The sequence below is a fragment of the Argopecten irradians genome, chromosome 15 (assembly GCF_041381155.1).
Source record: "Argopecten irradians isolate NY chromosome 15, Ai_NY, whole genome shotgun sequence".
Taxonomy (NCBI): domain Eukaryota; kingdom Metazoa; phylum Mollusca; class Bivalvia; order Pectinida; family Pectinidae; genus Argopecten; species Argopecten irradians.
Genome location: NC_091148.1, coordinates 1,346,589 through 1,371,696, shown reverse-complemented (window position 1 = coordinate 1,371,696; position 25,108 = coordinate 1,346,589). Strand labels below are relative to the sequence as shown.

The 25,108-nt window shown below is 36.0% G+C and overlaps 2 pseudogenes; one reads left to right on the top strand and one right to left on the bottom strand.

Annotated features, from left to right (window-relative positions):
* Nucleotides 1-61: 61 nt before the first annotated feature.
* LOC138309709 (estradiol 17-beta-dehydrogenase 11-like) lies at nucleotides 62-10,870 on the bottom strand (annotated as a pseudogene).
* A 3,113-nt stretch (nucleotides 10,871-13,983) lies between these two features.
* On the top strand, nucleotides 13,984-23,823 carry LOC138308957 (bystin-like; annotated as a pseudogene).
* Nucleotides 23,824-25,108: the final 1,285 nt, after the last annotated feature.

Below are 25,108 nucleotides of genomic sequence, written 5' to 3'. Positions count from 1 at the left end.
ACTCAATTTTTTGTCAATAATAACTTTGCAGCATACCTCTTAAAATTAGGACAAAATCTGATTTTAAATTTGTAAAATTTTAATGTCAAAACCAATGTGACAATTTAATTTACCAAGATCTCTGACCTTGAATCTCTGACCAGTTGACTTCTTGATCAACACTACATGAAATGTGTTCATCAGATAAAAAAATCCCAGAGGGATCTTAGCGCCCACCAAAGAATGATCTTTGTCTGACAAATGACAGAGGGATGTTTTCTCTGCTTTTCAAACTTTACTATCAAAATCCAAGATGGCTGACGGCGGCCATCTTGTATACTGAGTGGTTTCAAAATGCAATAAGCACAGCAAGGGCCCTTGAGGAACCTACAGATGAAATTTGAGAAAGATCCCTTCTTTACTTTCTGAGAAATAGCGATAACAAACTTTACCTATCAAAATTAAAGATCTATAATATTTTAAAGTTTGATTGGTTTATAGAGTATGGAGTATGGCTTGAAGTTAGTTGTTGGTACAACGTCCGTGAGGTTCACGTTGTTATTGTGTTGATGAAGAACTCCAAAGTTGTGTCGACATTTTATTTCGTGTGGTACGTGTTAACTTACAATATATGTGTATAAGCATGATTACAGAGTAATACTGTGGTTGGCCCCAAAATGGGACCAGACACGGGGTGTGTCTGCTATCCGTCCCTCTACTCTGTATGTCTGAATATCACTGGCCAGCCAAATATGTATACTAATCAGATATTGCATACTTATACAAATGACAGGTATTACATGTAAGTACAACATAACATTATGTAACAACAAGGAACCTACATGTATCTATACACCAGCCTGTTACGTCGCTGACAAGTAGACATTTGCCCTGGAGATGCAACACGAGTATATGTCTCAAATACCGTACATAAAGTCTTGAAGATTTAATAAATAATAATTAAAGATTCCAAAAATAATACTAATTATACCATAGATGGCTGCCTGGCGGCCATCTTGTTAACCGATTTGTCCCAAAATGCAATATGCACAACTAGGGCCCTAGGGGAACCTACATATCAAATTTGAAAAATATCTCTTCAAAACTTTCTGAGATATAGCAGTAACAAGAATTGTGGTCGGAAGGACGATGGACCACGGATGAAAGGCGATTTAAATAGGCCATCATCTGAAGATGGTGGGCTAAAAATATACTAGATTTCAACATTAGTGGTACAAAAATAATACAACTATACATGTATATAATTCCACATACGGGTACATGAACAATATCAAACATGATCACAGTCTAGCCAACATATCAGCAGCAAAAATCGCATATACGTAATTCATTTAATTACATAATAACATTAATGAGATTAGTAATCATATTTTGTAGGAAAAAGTGTTGTTTGTCATGGAATTATGTAAACAGATCCACATCAAGGATGAATTGGCAAGACTCAGCAGATGTGTGATAATCCAGCCCTTGACACATCTGTGGTCAGACGTGATAATTCAGCCTTGGCCGGCCAGTTACGTGATAAAAAGTACATGTATGACAATCTCGCAAAAATAAAGTTGTTTTACAGTTAGATATATAATTACTTAATAGCTATAAGACTTTGTTGGCTAAATCGCCATTTTCTAGAATAATAGGTGTAAATATATATATATAATTATTTATCAATTATTTTCATAATTAATTCATCAAACCTTGCATGGTTCTCAAAAGATTACTGAAGGAAAAAAACCATGTAAAACTTTTCATCCAGTTAATTATAACTTTCCTGGGACTACATGGAATTCATATAATACCAAATGCTGAGACCGTTCTTTTTTTACGTCAAGTTTTTTAAAGCATTTATCGGCTAAAATAATTTGTCAGTAGAATATCCACTTCACTCATTCCTGCTTCGGGTTATATTGAGGTTGTATTCCCAAGTTTCCTGATTTTTTTAGCCACAAACCAAGTTTCCGTGGAAACCACCTACAAGAGAAATAATTTTTTTTTATGTTTCTGTATATCTCACTAATTTTGTGATTGATTTTTCTAACCGGACTATTTATGTGTTCTTTGACAGAGAAAAGAAATGGTCTGTGCTGATATGAGACACTTTAAACTTAAATAAGAATTGAAAAGCGTGCCAGTATATATATATATATAATCCATTGGTTCTGATAACATATATACACACCTTGTATATGAAGAGATCAAAGAACCCTTAAAAGCATTACATATTCCAGATATGAATGTTCAACATTACATATCTTTAGTACTCAGAAACTAAAAACTTACGCTGCTATACGTAGTTGGAAAGCTAACTGGTCCGGGATAGTAACTACAGCCCTGTTTAATAGTGTTCCGTTTACTGTAGCCATGGCAACCTGTTTGGGCGTCAGCATATTTTCATTCCTTAAAAAAACCCAGAAAATGACTGTGATTGTTTTAATATTCAAATATATGCCTCACTTGCTGTAAAAAAACCAATGATAATTAGAAAATATATTATAACGCAACCAAACTTCCACTAAAAGTACCGTAGATAAGTCAGCACAGGTAGAACTTCATATATAAATAGGCAGGCGTCTGGTGTTCAAAAGGGAGAGAGATAGACAGAAAGAGAGAGAGAGACAGATACATTCGTCTATCATTTGTTCAAAAGGAAGAGAGAGAGACAGATGCATTTGTCTGGTGTTCAAAAGGGATAGAGATAGACAGAGAGAGAGACAGATACATTCGTCTGGTGTTCAAAAGAGATATGCAGAAATACAGAGAGAGAGAGACAGATACATTTGTCTTGTATTCAAAAGGGAGAGAGATAGACAGAAATACAAAGAGAGAGAGAGAGACAGATACATTTGTCTGGTGTTCAAAAGGGAGAGAGATAGTCAGAGAGAGAGAGACAGATACATTTGTCTGGTGTTCAAAAGGGAGACAGATAGAGAGAGAGACAGATATATTCGTCTGGTGTTCAATAACAAGAGAGCAGACAGACAGACAGAGATAAATCATGAGAGAGAAAGACAGACAGGGAGAGGAGAGACACACAGAGAGAAAGAGACAAACACAAAGTAAGAGACAGACAGGTAGAGAGACACAGGGAGAGACACACAGACAGAGAGAAAGATACAATTATAATTCACAGAGAGAGAGAGAGACAGACAAACAGAGAGACATAGACAGAGAGAGAGGCACAGACAGACAGACAGAGCAGAGAGCCTCAGGGAGAGACAGAGATAGATAGAGACACAGATAGAAAGACTAGGACCGTAACGCACAATCTGGCAGCTACTGACTGCTGGCAGATATGCTATCTGTGACAGGGTGGAGAGGTGTTCCTCAGAGGTGTTCCCCAGAGGTGTTCCTCTAAGTTATAACAACAAACATAATGTGGGCATGATAGGCAGATCATAAGATCATAAGTTGACAAGGTGCATTCACACCTTAACACACATTTACTACAAATCAAAGGCTACATCACAGTCCAGTATACAAATAGATGGATGGTTAGATGAGAGTAGACTATCTGTGACACACATTTACTACAAATCAAAGGCTACATCACAGTCCAGTATACAAATAGATCGATGGTTAGATGAGAGTAGACTATCTGTGACACACATTTACTACAAATCAAAGGCTACATCACAGTCCAGTATACAAATAGATGGATGGTTAGATGAGAGTAGACTATCTGTGACACACATTTACTACAAATCAAAGGCTACATCACAGTCCAGTATACAAATAGATTGATGGTTAGATGAGAGTAGACTATCTGTGACACACATTTACTACAAATCAAAGGCTACATCACAGTCCAGTATACAAATAGATGGATGGTTAGATGAGAGTAGACTATCTGTGACACACATTTACTACAAATCAAAGGCTACATCACAGTCCAGTATACAAATAGATCAATGGTTAGATGAGAGTAGACTATCTGTGACACACATTTACTACAAATCAAAGGCTACATCACAGTCCAGTATACAAATAGATCGATGGTTAGATGAGAGTAGACTATCTGTGACACACATTTACTACAAATCAAGGCTACATCACAGTCCAGTATACAAATAGATCGATGGTTCGATGAGAGTAGACTATCTGTGACACACATTTACTACAAATCAAAGGCTACATCACAGTCCAGTATACAAATAGATCAATGGTTAGATGAGAGTAGACTATCTGTGACACACATTTACTACAAATCAAAGGCTACATCACAGTCCAGTATACAAATAGATCGATGGTTAGATGAGAGTAGACTATCTGTGACACACATTTACTACAAATCAAAGGCTACATCACAGTCCAGTATACAAATAGATGGATGGTTAGATGAGAGTAGACTATCTGTGACACACACATTTACTACAAATCAAAGGCTACATCACAGTCCAGTATACAAATAGATCAATGGTTAGATGAGAGTAGACTATCTGTGACACACATTTACTACAAATCAAAGGCTACATCACAGTCCAGTATACAAATAGATCATGGTTAGATGAGAGTAGACTATCTGTGACACACATTTACTACAAATCAAAGGCTACATCACAGTCCAGTATACAAATAGATGGATGGTTAGATGAGAGTAGACTATCTGTGACACACATTTACTACAAATCAAAGGCTACATCACAGTCCAGTATACAAATAGATCGATGGTTAGATGAGAGTAGACTATCTGTGACACACATTTACTACAAATCAAAGGCTACATCACAGTCCAGTATACAAATAGATCGATGGTTAGATGAGAGTAGACTATCTGTGACACACATTTACTACAAATCAAAGGCTACATCACAGTCCAGTATACAAATAGATCGATGGTTAGATGAGAGTAGACTATCTGTGACACACATTTACTACAAATCAAAGGCTACATCACAGTCCAGTATACAAATAGATCAATGGTTAGATGAGAGTAGACTATCTGTGACACACATTTACTACAAATCAAAGGCTACATCACAGTCCAGTATACAAATAGATGATGGTTAGATGAGAGTAGACTATCTGTGACACACATTTACTACAAATCAAAGGCTACATCACAGTCCAGTATACAAATAGATCATGGTTAGATGAGAGTAGACTATCTGTGACACACATTTACTACAAATCAAAGGCTACATCACAGTCCAGTATACAAATAGATCATGGTTAGATGAGAGTAGACTATCTGTGACACACATTTACTACAAATCAAAGGCTACATCACAGTCCAGTATACAAATAGATCGATGGTTCGATGAGAGTAGACTATCTGTGACACACATTTACTACAAATCAAGGCTACATCACAGTCCAGTATACAAATAGATGATGGTTGATGAGAGTAGACTATCTGTGACACACATTTACTACAAATCAAAGGCTACATCACAGTCCAGTATACAAATAGATCGATGGTTAGATGAGAGTAGACTATCTGTGACACACATTTACTACAAATCAAAGGCTACATCACAGTCCAGTATACAAATAGATCGATGGTTAGATGAGAGTAGACTATCTGTGACACACATTTACTACAAATCAAAGGCTACATCACAGTCCAGTATACAAATAGATCGATGGTTGATGAGAGTAGACTATCTGTGACACACATTTACTACAAATCAAAGGCTACATCACAGTCCAGTATACAAATAGATGATGGTTAGATGAGAGTAGACTATCTGTGACACACATTTACTACAAATCAAAGGCTACATCACAGTCCAGTATACAAATAGATCGATGGTTCGATGAGAGTAGACTATCTGTGACACACATTTACTACAAATCAAAGGCTACATCACAGTCCAGTATACAAATAGATCATGGTTCGATGAGAGTAGACTATCTGTGACACACATTTACTACAAATCAAAGGCTACATCACAGTCCAGTATACAAATAGATCGATGGTTCGATGAGAGTAGACTATCTGTGACACACATTTACTACAAATCAAAGGCTACATCACAGTCCAGTATACAAATAGATCGATGGTTCGATGAGAGTAGACTATCTGTGACACACATTTACTACAAATCAAAGGCTACATCACAGTCCAGTATACAAATAGATCGATGGTTAGATGAGAGTAGACTATCTGTGACACACATTTACTACAAATCAAAGGCTACATCACAGTCCAGTATACAAATAGATCGATGGTTAGATGAGAGTAGACTATCTGTGACACACATTTACTACAAATCAAAGGCTACATCACAGTCCAGTATACAAATAGATCGATGGTTAGATGAGAGTAGACTATCTGTGACACACATTTACTACAAATCAAAGGCTACATCACAGTCCAGTATACAAATAGATCGATGGTTAGATGAGAGTAGACTATCTGTGACACACATTTACTACAAATCAAAGGCTACATCACAGTCCAGTATACAAATAGATCGATGGGTTAGATGAGAGTAGACTATCTGTGACACACATTTACTACAAATCAAAGGCTACATCACAGTCCAGTATACAAATAGATCGATGGTTAGATGAGAGTAGACTATCTGTGACACACATTTACTACAAATCAAAGGCTACATCACAGTCCAGTATACAAATAGATCGATGGTTAGATGAGAGTAGACTATCTGTGACACACATTTACTACAAATCAAAGGCTACATCACAGTCCAGTATACAAATAGATAGGTTAGATGAGAGTAGACTATCTGTGACACACATTTACTACAAATCAAAGGCTACATCACAGTCCAGTATACAAATAGATGATGGTTCAGTGACACATACCTTACTACAAATCTTAAGCTACTATGACCGTCTAGAGTGGCTACATTACTTACATGCGCGTAAGACTATTAACTGACACACATTTGACTACAATCAAAGGCTGACAGAACCGTGGACAGATCGTGGTGATAGATCGATGGTAGCTGTGACGAAACACCCATTACTACAAATCAAAGGCTGATCGACACACAATTTACCACAAATCAAGGCTACTTCGGCGTAGTAATTAAAATAGAATGATGGTAGTAGCTTTGACTATGAAGTGACCATTACTACAACAACAATACTTTGACTGGTGAAGTGACCATTACTTAGTAATCTGTTAGTAGCTTAGACCGGTCAAGGTGACCATGACTTTACGTATCTGTGACACTCTGTGCTACAGTGACCAGCCCATTACTGAAAAACATTGTTCGCAGCTTTGATCGTGAAGTGACTTTGATTTAGCTGTAGACCGAGTCTAGATCCCCTCTCTATACTATCTCCTCTAATGCCTCGGCGAACCCATAGGCAGCGTACTTTGAGGAACTGAAATAACACCACACCATGAAAATATTTACCTGGTACCCACAAGTATTTCATGTTGCACATAAATATTTATGTCTGCAATGTCATACAGCTATATGTACATGTTAGAGACTTGTTTTTATTACTCAGTTATCTCCCTTGCCAATAGGAATCAATTGTGTTTTTATTACTTTGTAAGCAAAATTTACAGTTTTCTCTGAGAAATATCACATATTACACTCACAATAAGATGTTATTGATCATCTGACTATTGATACAACGCAGTAGAGTTATGTAAAATAGTTAGGGGAGAGGAAAGTTTGAACAAAATGCAATTGACCAAACTAACTGAAAATTTTGCTGACCTTTCCTTCCTCTAACACTTAAGAGATGGAGACTAAGAACTTTTCACTAGAATTAGTTAGCTTCTGATATATTGTGAAATAGATTAAGGTGAACAATGTTGGAAATGTTTATCTAGCATGCTTCAGGTCAAACACTTTCCGACTTTATTTTCTGGAAAAGTTGCTTGAAGACAAATCACAATTTTTGATGTGGCTAAGGGTAGGCCTTTATCAAAGCATGTAACAGACCAAATACTAGGTATATGGACTCATAGTTATGACAAGAAGTTGTTTTAAAAATTCTGGCCTATTTGACCCCTGAGAAATTGATGAAGGTTATAAGGTCATAGCCTTTCATCCCAGTATGCAACAGCAGCAGGTTACTAGCCTAGAGTCTCTTAATTATTGAAAAAAGTCATTTGTCTCAAGCAAAATTACCTGTAGTCGACCAACAGAGCAGTGCCAGACTTAGCAGACATTGATGCTATAGTTACGATGTGACCTTTCTTTTTCGTGATCATGGCTGGTAAAAATTCCCTGGTGGTCTGAAATACAGCAGCTAGGATATCATATATGTTTAGTAAAATAATGGTGAATTTACCAATACGTAAGTCCAATTAACAAAACAACACCTAGTCTTTGGGACATATAACTTAGTTGTGGATAACTGTAGTGAAAATCTATTGCTAATAAATCTGTAATTTTATTTTGAGCTGGACGAATGACATGTTTTCTCTATCAAAAGCAGAAGCAGACGAATTAGTATTTTTCTTCACTTGCGAAAGTCACTTATCTTAAACCATTGAAAAGTTTGAGCTTCTAATTTTACTTCAAGTAAAAAATATGAAAAATAATTAATTGCATCCCAAAAAAATTCCCTAGCACTATATCTTTTATGGAATAAAGTACTGATTGCCCATGCACCAAAAGCAAAATAAATTGTTTTATATTATTTTTTGTGTTAATTAGACATACATATACATCAATTATTGTTAATAGGATGAATATCGTTTATGCTCTGTCGGCGGTGGATAATTTCTAAGATGTTTAACATTAAAGTATTTCTCTTCATATAAGACCTCCCAAGCAAGTACTGGTAAGTCTCATGGATATTTCAAACTGCTCACGCCAAAATTATTTAATTTTCACTATAAATATCCAAAGCATCTGTAGTCACAGAAATCATTGTAATTACCCAGAAATGTGAGAGAGTGTTGACTTCAAATGTCCTGCGAATGTGCTCCTCTTTCATTTTGAGCATTTCTCCCCCGTATAAAATGCCAGCATTGTTGACAAGAATGTCTACATTTCCGACATCTTTCTTCACCTGAGCAGACACAGCCTTAATATTGTCGGTCTTACATAAGTCACACACATAAGGATATGCCTCGCCACCAGCCTCACGGATTTCATCCGCGACAGAATCATTTCCGTCCTAACCAAAATAAAAACATATCAGAAAGCTGTATGTGTAGAAACAGTCAGACAAACCTGTCAATTCTGTCTGTCTATTACAAAGTTACCTCCCTTTGCAGATAGGTAAGTATCTAGTTTCAAATCAGTCCAACATCAATCCAAAGTCTTATGGCTTGTAGTAATATTTACATCAAAGGTAGGAAAGTATAACTATTGTGACGTCATTAATTTCTGAACCAAACTCATATTTAATTTTCACTGAAAAGTATGACGTTACCTTCAGGAATATGTGATGTCACAAACATTACCTACCCGCAAGGGCAGATTACTCTGTAATATGCAAAAAGAGAATGGAAGGACGGTCACTAAACGTCAAAGAAAAATTGTCATTACAGCCAAGTGTTCCAGCCCCAAGATCATGACACAGTCTCAAGTTTAGGGTTTAAGTTACTAACAAAACTTTACATCAATATTGATATGATAAGGACCAAGAGATCTCAGAGGGATCTTGGCGCCTCCAAAGAATAATCTATATTTGACAATGGAGAGAAGGATCTTTTCTCTGCTTTTCAAACTTTGACTGCATCCTACATATAAAATTTGAGACAGATCACTTAGTAATTTCTGAGAAATAGCGATAACAAACTTCAATTATCGAAATCCAAGACGGCGGTCTTGTTCACCGCTCAGTCCAAAAATGTGATATACACTACCAGGGCCCTAGGGGAACCTACATATACAATTTGAGACAGATTGCTACATTACTAGTGGAAATAGATAAATAGCAGTAACAAGAATTGTTAACAGATGGAAGGATGGAAGAATGGACAGACCATGGACGAAAGGTGGTTTGAATAGCCCACCATCTGATGACTGATAATGGTGGACTAAAAAGTATCAAACAAAGTTTAAAAGATGTTTTAATAGGCCTGGAATTTTGGTGTCAATCACCTATCTGGATGTAGTGAACTACAAAACGTTTTAGTTTTCATGAAGTTAAAATATAGGGTAATATTAGTTTACCTGTAATTTAAATGTAGTGTACTATTAGTTAACTTGTAATTAAAATGTAGTGCACTACAAAAAATACAATAAAATTTAAGTCGTGATTTCGATCTCAGACTTCAGTTCCAGTCATTACTTAAGATAGCTACTGTTGTAGCGGAAAAGATATCACCTTCTGACTGACTTGTCAGAAGGTGATATCTTTTCCGCTACAACAGTAGCTATACTTTAGAGTGAAAGACACTAAAAAAAATTGCGACCTTGTAACCCTAAACAGACCATTTTTTTTTTTTTTTTTTTTTTTTGCATAGTCATAGGTATTTAGCATAGATAAGTCAAAGACCCACTATAGACTTATCAGCGTGCTAAATACCCATGGCCTAATGTAGTTTCATGTGTGGCATTGCACATGGTTTTACAACAATTACTAATTGAGTCAATGCTCCTAAATTCCCACAATCAGTACATCTATAAGTAGTGTCTGTTATTGTGATGAATTATTAATTATAAAATCACCTTATTGATATCCCATAGTACGACTCTAGACCCTAGCCGACCAAATTCCAGGGCGATCTCTCGTCCAATACCATGACCCGCCCCTGTCACCAACACAACATCTCCTGCCACATTTTTAGGCGATGGTCGAAAAATCAGCCGCACAAATGCTTCCAAGTAAAAGTAAACCATATAAAATGGCAACTTTAAAAGCATTAGTAACTTGTCTCGGGATGCCATTGCTGGAGTTTGAAGAAAACCTTATGTTTTTGGCCTGGTCAAAAGTAAACAAGTCCAGAGTCTACCCGTGAAACTTGCTTCCGCTTCGTAATATGTACCTCCAACAGATTTCGTGTACGCCGTTCCCGATACCGTACCCGATCCCCGTACCAGGAATTATGTTTATTACATATTACTCGACAATAAAACAAGCTACGATAATAATTGTGGTACGGTTAGATTTGGAATCCAATTTTACATCACTGTGTCAAATATCAACGCACAATATTCTTTATTTTTCTCATAATTGCAAATATTCGATTTTCAAGAGGTGATTTCTTGTACGCCGCAATCAACCGTGAAATTTCATTAATTTTGATGCATACTAGCTATTTAAAGGCTTTTCATAATATTTGTTGTATTCTTGTAATCAATTATGCATATATGATTGATATAGCAAAGAAATTTTAAAGATTTCAGTTGATACATATGAAAAATCTTGCTTTTATCATGTATCACGGCGATGGCGTACAAGCAGTCTCAAGATCCCCGAACCCGTACCACGGGACCTAACTTTAGTATACTTATATACAGATGTATGTAGAACTTTACATGTATACAACGACGAGGACGTGGTTCTAATCAGAGTCCATTTTTATTTACATTTTGGTATAACGTGCTTATTTAAAATTTATAGTTATAATCTAATAGTTATTTTATTTAAATGTCTTATAATTAAGTATTCACATTTATTGTTATAATGAACTATATCTTTTAAAATGATTTAAATGATAGGGTGAAAATTCCCACGCGTACAATGATTAAAGTTACATGGTAATTAGTTGGTTAATGACGATGATGTGGTCAAGCCATAGAGGTGAAATTCACACATGTTAACACTATTAACAATTACGGACCGTCGTTCTTGGTCGCATCATCAGCTTGGGTAATTTAATATATTATAATTAGATAAGTATTAACGCTTCAAAGAAACATCGCTGGGAGTACAAGATAGTGAAATTGATATACAAATTAAACAAGATATCAGTGGTCAACCTGTAGGTAGTAGCAATAAAAAAGAAGTAGGTTATCATTACCAAAAAGACACAAGGTTAAGGTTAGCGAGTTAATGTTAGATCTTTCTGACGATAGGCCAACACTAATTAAACCAGCAGTAACCGAAACAAAACGTATCTGGATGGATAACGGTAAAAGTACCATAAGTTGTGCGGAAACACAATGTGCTATGTTCAAGATTTATTACAAAAACAATTTCCAAGTATAGGCGGAATGCAGGATACAGGTTATGTTCCAGTGTTAAAAAACAATAGGTGGGATTACGCTTTAAAAATGAAACCGAACATATTGCCAGCAGCACAAATTCATCATACAGGTGAGGATCATTGGGTAGTTTCAGTAAAAGAGAACGACGATGGGGATATTTATTTACTTGATAGTTTAGTAGGTAATGTAAAACAAAAGGGTCATTTGCCAGCTTCACTAGAAATGCAGATTTCATTAGCGTATGGGGAAGATAGGAAATCAGTTAAAACTATTGTTCCAAATATCCAGCAACAAACTAATGGGGTAGATTGTGGGGTTTTCGCTATTGCAAACTTAGTTGAATACTGCCTTAACGGTTATAATGGGTTACAAGAAGCAAATTATGATACAGACTGTATGAGACAACATTTAGTTAATTGCATTTCAGAAGGGGTTTTCTTAAAATTTCCTAAGAAACACATTAAATCCAGAAAGAAAAAAACAAATTCCAAATTTAGTCTTCGACATCTTCATGGATTGTGAGGCAAATGGTTGTCATCTCTCCAATGTTTTCGACGATATGGTTTCGTGTGATGCAGGTTGTAACAGATGGTTCCACAATAGATGCGTTTCTGACGATTCCAACTTGCATTTTTCTAGGGATAGCTTTATTTGGAAATGTAGCAAATGTACCTAATCATACTCTTAGTAAAGCAAATCAGCTCGTAATAAAATAAATAAAACAATTATGGATTAACCTATTACTTTGTTACAGATACAGAAACAGTGGCAATATTGTAAAATATTTATAAACAGAGATTTATATAGTTATATTTAAATCTCTGTTATAAATAAACGTCAAATAACGTAAGATTGTAATAAGTTAGTTATTGAATAGACAATTCAAAATAAGTAGGACGATATAACATAAAAATAAAATAAAAATGGACTCATAGTAGAACCACGTCCTCGTCGTTGAGTCTGGAAACATATATACATAGGTTAGGTATACAGTGTATATGGCTAAGAGTTCTACAATCAATTAGAGTTAGCTCCCGTGGTACGGGTTCGGGGATCTTGAGACTGCTTGTACGCCATCGCCGTGATACATGATAAAGGCAAGATTTTGCATATGTATCAACTGAAATCTTTAAAATTCCTTTGCAATATCAATCATATATGCATAATTGATTACAAGAATACAACAAATATTATGAAAAGCCTTTAAATAGCTAGTATGCATCAAAATTAATGAAATTTCACGGTTGATTGCGGCGTACAAGAAATCACCTCTTGAAAAACGAATATTTGCAATTATGAGAAAAATAAAGAAAATTGTGCGTTGATATTTGACACAGTGATGTAAAATTGGATTCCAAATCTAACCGTACCACAATTATTATCGTAGCTTGTTTTATTGTCGAGTAATCTGTAATAAACATAATTCCTGGTACGGGGATCGGGTACGGTATCGGGGACGGCGTACACGAAATCACCTCCACCTTCGTAATATGTACCTCCAACAGGAAAGAGCTACACATTGCGGGAGAAACCATTTATTTAATAATTTCGGCCTATTTCTTATATTATTGATCAACAGTAAATAAGTTGATATACAATATTTTCTTGTAGCTGAATAAATATATCCGACAACATGTTTATATCTACTCTAGTTGACTATAAATGGTAAAGCAACTAGACTTAATGAATGCTCCCCAGCTACAATAAGGCCGTTTTCGTTTATTCGGAATAACCGGTTCGACCGTTTGTTTTAAAAGTCAATATTTCAAGTATAAATCCTGACGGACCTGCAGTTTTTAATACAGGCTTGTGAGGGCTTTGTCAAGGCTCATCTGAAAACAATATAAAATCACCAGGTCCGTCTTTAATTCATAAACGAACAACTAGGTCCAACCAGTCAAACCGTATAATCGAAAACGGCCCAGGTCGTTTCGTACCAAAAGTCTCGTTTTGAAAATATGGGACGAACCGTCTGAAGGCGACCCAATTTCGGGACGAAACGTCTGTAACGTTGGGATTAGTGTGAAACTGAGGACACGTGCGTTTCTAATGTAATGGGAAAAGCTAAGAAAGTTCGCGTGTCTAAGACACCTGGAGATAGCGATAGAGGTCAGTCACTGGCAGATCAAATATTGGACGACAAATCAATCAGACAGACCAATCGGGTGAAAGTTCGAACGAGAAAAGAAGATGATGACGAAGTAAGTCATTTTGTCAATTGTTGTTGACAGATAGCTAGTAACCCTAGACTTTTTGATAATCCAAAATTAGATGTTCGATGTTGAGAAACTTTTTTTCATTATACGCAAATTTAGAGTATTATACCCCAATTGGAGTATGGATGTGTAACTAAAAATAGATAAATTATTGTTGATAGTAACCCCTGGACTATTGAGGATGTCGAGTCCCCCTCCCTGTCACTTTCCCTCCAATCATGATTCTATGAAATTTTGACTATTACAGTCGTATGACCATGCAACCTGCATAGATATATGAATATATATTAATAATCAATGTTAGATGTATACATTTTCATATGTTGCAGTTTGTTGATAACAAATTATCGAGGAAAATTCTCCAACAAGCTCGTAAACAGCAAGAAGAATTAGAAGATGAACATGGTCTGAAAAAGTAAGTATTTATTGATGTTTGAATATTAATGTAGTAGCTAGGAGCAGAAAAGTGCATGGCCAGACTGGGAAATTGAACCCAGGATCCTCAAAACACTAACTGGAGCTAGTGTAGCTACCAATACGTGGGTCTCGAGATCCCAAAAAGACATGGGTAAAGTACAATTTACCGTCGATTAGTCCCAACTTCTGGTGATTACGATGTCACAAAACTCACATCAAATGATGAGGTCACAATCAACGGATGATGGGACTAATCGACGGTAAATTGTACTTTACCCACGTTGTTTTTTAGTTCTCGAAACCCCCATAGTGATCATGAGCTACCTCGTCGTAAGAACCATATAATACTCCTTTCAGGTTTTGATCTAGATCTTCACCCCAAAAACTGAACACATGTAAAACCCTGGTTTGTGTTCAGCTTATCACTATAATGCTTAAAATAGGGTTTGGTCATAGTGAAACGGCCAGACCAGGATTTGAACCTGGAACCCTCCAAACTCTATAGCCAGTAGTTTTATATTGGGGTTTTGAGATCCCAAAACGACGTGAGTAAAGTACAATTTACTGTCGATTAGTCCCACCTTCCGGTGAATATGACGTCACGAAACTCACGTCGAATGATGGCGTTATAATCACCGAATGGTGGGACTAATCGACGGTAAATTGTACTTTATCCATGTTGTTTTGGGATCTCGAAACCAACGTATTGAGTTATCTGGTAGCCTGCAATCAACCCAATCCAAAATCTGTACTCTAGATTTATGTGTATATGTAAATGTTTAGGGTGCTTCCTTCCATGGTAAACTTATTTCAGTCTTGCTGACATTTCATTTCAACATAGATCAAAGAAATTTTGAGATTTTCAAATAAATTTATCAATATCTGTAGCAAGTTGTCATGTAAATGTGTGGGGCAATAATTAAAAAAAAAACAAGCACATTTTCATCTATATATATGAACTCCCATTTCCTTTTTTCCTGTATGAGAAAAAAAAGTTAAAATAGAAAATATTTGACTTCATAGAGGTGTACATCCAAAAGTACATTTGTTCCTAAATTTAGTGTCTTAGAGTACCCACTTACGAAAAATAGGATTTCCATTCAGATATCTTTCTAAACTAAAGTTATATACAGGCACCCTTACCTGGAAGTTGGAAGCCGTCGCTTGGTGGCTCCTAGCTGTGAAAAACATGCATGAATATCTATTTGTATGATTTCTTTCAAATTGGTTCATTTTAATTGGTGCCATCTTCGATTCTTTTTGTATCACTAGGAAATCTGCTGAAAAAAAGACTGTATCACTTGGTGGTTCAGGAGCAGTCGGTGGTGCCTCGGGGAGAAAACCATTTCCTGGCGGATCTGATGATGAAGAAGATGAGGATGAACAATCCGATACAGAGGAATGCTACGAAACAATTGTAAGTGTAAAATATAATGATAATGAAACTCTTGCCATAAGTTGTGCATGGATTGTAACCTTTGGCCAGTAACATTATTTAGAGGAGGGGAATAGAGTCTGCATAAATTTTGGCTCTGACCTCCTGGGGGCAGGAGGGGCAGGGCCCAATATATAGGGGAAATAGAGGTGAAATCATTGAATTGTTAATAGTCATAGAGTTATGCATGGATGATAACCAAATTTGGCCAGAAACATCATTAGGGGAAGGGGAACAGAATTGATATAAGTATTGGCTCTGACCCCAGTTTGTTTGTTTACTTGGAAGTATTTGTTTGTTTGTTTGTTACTAATAGGAAGTATTTGTTTTTGTTCGGTTTACTAATACGGAGTATTTTTTTTTATTGGAAAGGAAGTGGATGAAGATGATGAGGCAGCTCTCCAAATGTTTATGTCGAAGGAGCCACAAGTACGACGGACTTTGGCCGACATTATACAGGAAAAAATAACAGAAAAACAGACAGAAATACGTACACAAATGTCAGGTACATACAAAAATACGTACTCAAATGTAAGGTACAGACAGAAATATGTACACAAATGTCAGGTACAGACAGGAATATGTAAACAGATTAAAAAAGAAAAAAATTCTATTAAAATCAAATCGCACCGTAAAAAGGAAAGTGGCCTTGGCTGCAATTTCTCAAAACAAAAGTGCAGAGTTAAGTCAACCCTTAAGTTATTCTCTGTATGAAACTTATAATTAATTAACTTTGTGAAAAAATGGCATAAGGATCTGCTCTGATGAGGTTTCAGTCTAGTTTAAATCCGCTTCAGCATCAAAGAGTTTTCATAATTTTTTAAAACTAATTGTCTACATTTGTAGCAAGCTGCCATTTGGAAAATATGTTAAAAAATAAGACTACTATTGCCTGTTGAATTTTTCATACACAAATTTTAAGAAAGGATCAATCATTTTGAAAAGGTGCATTTCTTACACTTTGTAGAGAGGGGAAATTTCACATATTTTCACTTAATTCCCTGGTGCTACAATATTCAGCTATATAGTGACCATCTTGTTACAGACAATGCCAGTGTACAGATGCAGGAACTGGACGAACGCATCGTTAACATGTACAAAAGTATAAAGCAGGTCTTACAGAGGTACCGAAATGGAAAACTACCCAAGGCCTTCAAAATTGTTCCTAATCTTCGCAACTGGGAGCAGGTAGGGTATCTCTGTCAGTGAAAGAAGATCATCTAATTTCAGTATTAGATAATCTATATTAATTTCAATGTTAAAGATGCTCCACCACTGACAGAGCAGAATGATATTCATCATTTGAACAATAATTGGTGTTTAATTGTGTATATGTATGTCTAATTAACACAAAATATAATATAAAATAATTTATTTTGCCTTTGGTGCGTGCACAATCAGTACTTCATTCAATATATAGGATATAGTGCCATAGAATTTTTTCGGGATGCAATTAATTATTTGAAGTCAAATTAAAAACTCAAACTTTTCAGTGGTGGTAATGGTGTAAAGTAAGTAACTTTTGTATGAAAAATACTTAATCGTCTGCTCCTGTTTTTGATAGTGTAAAAATACCATTTGTCAGCTGTGGAGCATCTTTAAGTTTAGAAAGATTTGTTAATCTAAATAGCTTAATCAGGAATGTTTTACTGTAGTAAATATTTAAAAAGCCAGAAAGACATTTTTAGAAACTCAGACTTTTGAGTTCTTCCAGGTGTCGTCCTATGGCTATTATTTTTCATGTAACTAACATACACATCAAACATTTGTCAGAATAACTACATGTCTAATGTAAAAGTAAGGACCTTTGACTCGGTCCATATATGGCGTTTCTATTACTGATTTGGAAGAATCTAAAATGGTGACCTCAGGATTCGCCCGTGATCATTATTTAATTTTTCCAGGGCAGTATAACACCAAATGGACCTCAACAAAGGTCCATAATTGATAAATACAGAAGTTATTGAAGAAAATCAATCAAGCAAATCATATTCTGTAGAATTCATCTTTTGTATGTTAAACTAGTGATAAAAAATTGTTTGTTTTTTTTACTTGAATTAACTTTGTTTGACCTTGACCTTGTTTTGACCTTGACCAGATTTTATACTTGACTGAACCTGACAGTTGGTCGGCCGCAGCCATGTACCAGGCGACGAGGATATTTGCTTCCAATCTAAATGCTAAGATGGCCCAAAGGTAAGCACCATATATATATATATCACTGTGATTGTATTCAGAAGTAAAGTGAATTGTACCCCATATGTACAGTGAACCCTTGATAATAATCTGGATACCTGCAATCCCAAACTAAACCGTCCGGATTTCAATAGTCAATATCTAATAACATTACAGTAATCCATATCCTAATAATTCCTCCGACGAGAGTTTCGGCTATATCCTCCAGATGTAAGGTTACGTATCCATATCCTAATAATTCCGTCCGGACTGAGAGTTTTCTGGGTACTATTATCCTCCAGATGTAAGGTTACAGTAATCCATTTCCTAATAATTCCGTCCGGACTGAGAGTTTTCCGGGCTATTATCCTCCAGATGTAAGGTTACAGTGATCCATTTCCTAATTATTCCGTCTGGACTGAGAGTTTTCCGGGCTATTATCCTCCAAATGTAAGGTTACAGTAATCCATTTCCTAATAATTCCGTCCGACTGAGAGTTTTCCGGATATTATCCTCCAGATGTAAGGTTACAGTAATCCATTTCCTAATAATTCCGTCCGGACTGAGAGTTTTCCGGGCTATTATCTCCAGATGTAAGGTTACAGTAATCCATTTCCTAATAATTCCATCCGGACTGAGAGTTTTCCGGGCTATTATCCTCCAGATGTAAGGTTACAGTGATCCATTTCCTAATAATTCCGTCCGGACTGAGAGTTTTCCGGGCTATTATCCTCCAGATGTAAGGTTACAGTGATCCATTTCCTAATAATTCCGTCCGGACTGAGAGTTTTCCGGGCTATTATTGTCCAGATGTAAGGTTACAGTAATCCATTTCCTAATAATTCCATCCGGACTGAGAGTTTTCCGGGCTATTATCCTCCAGATGTAAGGTTACAGTGATCCATTTCCTAATAATTTTCCGTCCGGACTGAGAGTTTTCCGGGGCTATTATCCTCCAGATGTAAGGTTACAGTAATCCATTTCCTAATAATTCCGTACGGACTGAGAGTTTTCCGGACTATTATCCTCCAGATGTAAGGTTACAGTAATCCATTTCCTAATAATTCCGTCCGGACTGAGAGTTTTCCGGGCTATTATCCTCCAGATGTAAGGTTACAGTGATCCATTTCCTAATAATTCCGTCCGGACTGAGAGTTTTCCGGGCTATTATCCTCCAGATGTAAGGTTACAGTGATCCATTTCCTAATAATTCCGTCCGGACTGAGAGTTTTCCGGGCTATTATGTCATTATTGTCATGTGTAAGGTTACAGTAATCCATTTCCTAATAATTCCATCCGGACTGAGAGTTTTCCCGGCTATTATCCTCCAGATGTAAGGTTACAGTGATCCATTTTCTAATAATTCCGTCCGGACTGAGAGTTTTCCGGGCTATTATCCTCCAGATGTAAGGTTACAGTAATCCATTTCCTAATAATTCCGTACAGACTGAGAGTTTTCCGGACTATTATCCTCCAGATGTAAGGTTACAGTGATCCATTTCCTAATAATTCCGTCCGGACTGAGAGTTTTCCAGACTATTATTGTCCAGATGTAAGGTTACAGTAATCCATTTCCTAATAATTCCGTCCGGACTGAGAGTTTTCCGGACTATTATCCTCCAGATGTAAGGTTACAGTGATCCATTTCCTAATAATTCCGTCCGGACTAAGAGTTTTCCGGGCTATTATCCTCCAGATGTAAGGTTACAGTAATCCATTTCCTAATAATTCCGTCCGGACTGAGAGTTTTCCGGGCTATTATTGTCCAGATGTAAGGTTACAGTAATCCATTTCCTAATAATTCCGTCCGGACTGAGAGTTTTCCGGGCTATTATCCTCCAGATGTAAGGTTACAGTAATCCATATCCTAATAATTCCGTCCGGACTGAGAGTTTTCCGGGCTATTATCCTCCAGATGTAAGGTTACAGTAATCCATTTCCTAATAATTCCGTCCGGACTGAGAGTTTTCCGGGCTATTATCCTCCAGATGTAAGGTTACAGTAATCCATTTCCTAATAATTCCGTCCGGACTGAGAGTTTTCCGGGCTATTATCCTCCAGACTGAATAAGGTTTCATGTATCCGATTAAAGTTTACTGTACAGATTACAGAACATCTAAGTTCATTTATATATGGTAAACGATTACAAATTAAGTTTCCTGTCTGACATTTATATATTGTAAATTACTGTTTTGAAGATTACAAAAGACGTCCTAATTTTAGTGGGTTACAACAAACATTTTATATTTATATATGGTAAAGTTTACTGTACAGATTACAAACGACTGAATTTTCATTTATATATGGTAAAGTTTACTGTACAGATTACAAACGACTGAATTTTCATTTATATATGGTAAAGTTTACTGTACAGATTACAAACGACTAAATTTTCATTTATATATGGTAAAGTTTACTGTACAGATTACAAACGTCTGAATTTTCATTTATATATGGTAAAGTTTACTGTACAGATTACAAACGACTGAATTTTCATTTATATATGGTAAAGTTTACTGTACAGATTACAAACGACTGAATTTTCATTTATATATGGTAAAGTTTACTGTACAGATTACAAACGTCTGAATTTTCATTTATATATGGTAAAGTTTACTGTACAGATTACGAACATCTGAATTTTCATTTATATATGGTAAAGTTTACAGTACAGATTACAAACAACTGAATTTTCATTTATGTATGGTAAGGTTTTCTGTACAGATTACAAACGTCTGAATTTTCATTTTTTCCTGGTAAAGTTAACTGTACAGATTACAAATGGCTGAATTTCTCATGGTTTATAACGATTCATTGGTTTACCTTAAATTGGTGCCAGTTTCTTATATTGAGATCATATGCACAATTTATTAAAAAATGAAAAAGATATGTATCAAAAACATACATGTTTCAAATCTTTTGGACATCGCATTCAAAATGTATATGAAGCCTTACAAATTGAATATCTTTGTTTCAGGCCATAAAGAAGTCACTTTTCAAGCCAGCGGCGTTTTTTAAAGGAGTCTTATTACCATTATGTGAGGTAAGTCTAAGGTCAAAGGTCATATGCAAGATTTCAAATGTATGCAAAATATCCAAGGTCATACGCAAGGTATTATCAAAGTTTGTTTTATTCAACATAATATCAAAGGTCATATGCAAAATATCAAAGGTCATGCAAAATATCAAAGGTCATATGCAAGGTATTATCAAAGTTTGTTTTATTCAACATATTATCATAGGTCATATGCAAAATATAAAATCATTATGAAAATGTTAAATTTTTTTTTGTATTCAACATAATATCAATGGACATATGCAAAATATCAAAGGTCATTTGCAACATATTATCTAAGGTCACTCACACCATATCATAATTGGTCATAAAAGAAATTTAACTTAATTCGCCACAGAAATGAATTGATTTCTTTTCTCTCAGGTTTAAGATTGTTCGTTACGCGAAGCAGTGATCCTATCCAGCATTCTGTCACATGACTATTTTCTGATTTCTTTTTCCCCTGGCTGGAGATTGTACGTTACAAGAAGCAGTGATGGTATCCAGCATTCTGTCCCATGATTATTTTCCGATTTATTTTCCCCCTGGCTGGCGATTGTCCAGCATTCTGTCACATGATTATTTTCTGATTTCTTTCCCCCCAGGCTGGAGATTGTACGTTGCGAGAAGCAGTAATTGTTTCCAGCATTTTAGCAAAGAATTCTATCCCCATGCTACACTCTGCGGCGGCTATCTTGAAGATTGCTGAGATGGACTACAATGGAGCCAACAGTATATTCCTGAGAACACTTCTCGACAAGAAGTACGCCCTTCCTTACAGGGTGCTCGACGCTGTAGTGTTTCATTTCCTCAGGTGAGCTTACATGAGGCTGGTGCTCGACGCTGTAGTGTTTCATTTCCTCAGATGAGCTTAGAGACATGTGTTTTAGTGGGGTTACAGAGATGCTTGTGTGTTTTCCCAGTCCTACAGTAGATACTGTAGTGTTTCATTTCCTCAGGTGAGCTTACAGAAATGTTTGTGTAGTGAGCTTAGAGACATGTGTTTAGTGAGGTTACAGAGATGCTTGTGTGCTTTCCCCTGCCCTCCAGTGAAGTAGATTCTGTAGTGTTTTATTTGAGCCCCGCATCGAGATATGGGTGCCCTATAGCCATCAGGTTATCCATCTGTCTTTCTGTTTTTTCATGTTACCGCTATTCCTCAAAAAGTGCTTAAAGGAACTGTCTCAAATTTCATATGTAGGTACAGCAAAATGTAAATTTAGTGAGATTACAGCAAAGTGTAAATTTAGTGAAATTACAGTGAAATGTAAACTTACAGTGAAGTGTAAATTTAGTGAGATTACAGTGAAATGTGAACTTACAGTGAAGTGTAAATTTAGTGAGATTACAGTGAAGTGTAAACTTACAGTGAAGTGTAAATTTAGTGAGATTACAGTGAAATGTGAACTTACAGTGAGATTACAGTGAAATGTGAACTTACAGTGAAGTGTAAATTTAGTGAGATTACAGTGAAGTGTAAACTTACAGTGAAGTGTAAATTTCGTGAGATTACAGTGAAATGTGAACTTACAGTGAAGTGTGTATGTGTTAGTTTAAGGTATATTTCAGGTTTTCTTCCGGAACAGAGATTTTTCGTCAGATAACAGAGCTTTTTGTCATATATTTTAGGTTTACATCCGATAAGCGAGAACTTCCAGTGTTGTGGCACCAGTGCTTTCTGACTTTTGCTCAGCGATACAAGGAAGATATTTCTAGTGAACAGAAAGAAAGTCTCTTAGAACTTTTACGTGTGCACAGCCATGGTCTGATCACACCAGAGATACGCCGAGAGTTACAACACTCCAAGTGTCGCGATAAAGAACTCGGTGAGGATGTCATGGCCGACGAACCTACCGGATCTGGAATGATGGTCAGCGATTCTGATTGAGATTGGAGCGACTTGTTTTAATATTGTATTCATGGAATCAGCCCGCAGGTAGTCGGAGAAATTATGTCAAGTGGAGCTATAATTACGACAGCAGAGTTCTGGAGACAAAACCATCATCCTGTTGTCATTGTATAGCGGGTAAATTTCACGAATGGTTTATTTTCACGCTTTAAATGAATTGTGTGAATTGTAGACACCATTCAACTCTAAATTAAAGGGAAATAACCTGTGATAGTTTGGAGACAGAATTTAATATGGAGGAAAATGTAGTATGAAAGAAACTAATATTTATTAATTTTAATTTCTTCTCATTGATGTTGAGATACCCTTTCTGATCCCAAATAGAGATCTGCAGATGAACTGTCAAGATGGAAATTCGTGCTAGTCATATGAAAGACTTTTTAGTGCAAAAATTTCCTATGCCGAATATTTGCTGTATATATTATGAAAATGATATCACAAAATTTTCTGCTAGTTTCCTCTCAAAACCATGAAAAACTGATATTGAATTTGTTGGGCTACATAACATTATTATGTAGATATAGTATTGCATTGTTTGTTGAAAATTATTTTGTTGAAAATAAATGAATGTGACAACTGCGATATTTTCTCTTGTTATCTTACCTGATCTACATATAAATTACCAGACACATTTCTGGTAAACCATAGCCACCATGATCAGTTAGTGACCTCGTTACTCTGATTGGAGGAGACAAAATGCTTTCCAGTTATTAGGGAGTTAAGCAACCATATGTGTACAGGTACATGTAGACGAGGATACCGGAATTTAGCGTGTATGATGTCATCATTTTATGTTGCCTCGTATCTGCTACACGTAGCCATAACATGCAGCACGGCGATTACACGCAAGTACAAACGTGCAAACAATTCTGTTTACACGTTTGGTATGATATACTTGTTTCTCAGCTTAAAATGGTCGTCTGCTACAGCACTGTCCTGTCTCTATGCACGTGAAGGCTGATATACATGTGTCATGCTTGAGTGCATATCATTTGATACACAGGCTTTTGACTATTGATATACGGAAGACCTCTATATGTGTACCCAGTATTACATATATATAGGTAGAGTCAAAAGCCTGTGTATCAGCAGTGACGGTGCATGGCCAGTAACAATTACTGATATATCTAATTTATTTGATTTAAATACATAAATTCCAAAGGTGAATTGATTATGATTATATATTTAGTAACATTAATTATTCGAAGTATCAATTAATTTAAGTATTTAATGACTTACTTGGAATCAAAAGAAATAATTCAACACATAACATATATACATATGCTTTTCGCATAGTAAATACATAGTAAATGTGACCATGTGACCACAATTCATTTAGTCGATTAGACGAGTTATGCAATGCATTATGGATACATGGTAGGTAGATAGTGACGTAATTTCCTTACATAGTGATCGACTCAACCTACACGAGTGTGCCAATAACTTGAACACGTTTGTTAATTGGTGGGAAGTTTTATGAATATTTATTAGAATCACGGCAAATGCGGTCCATGGTCCCAGGGGTTAAGTAAGCGATAACGCGATAAACACCTGGGACCGAGGATGAAGAGACCCGAGTAGACGACAAACTGAAAAAAAATAGAACTTTTACACGAATGTTTCTGATGACGCACCACACTATAAACATGTTAATATCAGTGTTCCTGTAAGTATGTGGAAAAAATGACAACTCGAGGTATAAATAGCACATGCTATCAATATAACAATAGAAATTATTACATGATATCCGAGGTACGACATCTCCAGGAAGAAATTTGTACATGGTGTCATACATGTCTAGGTAGAATTGTAGATACATGTAGAAACTGGTACAAATGATATTGAAGGAGCGACAACTCTAAA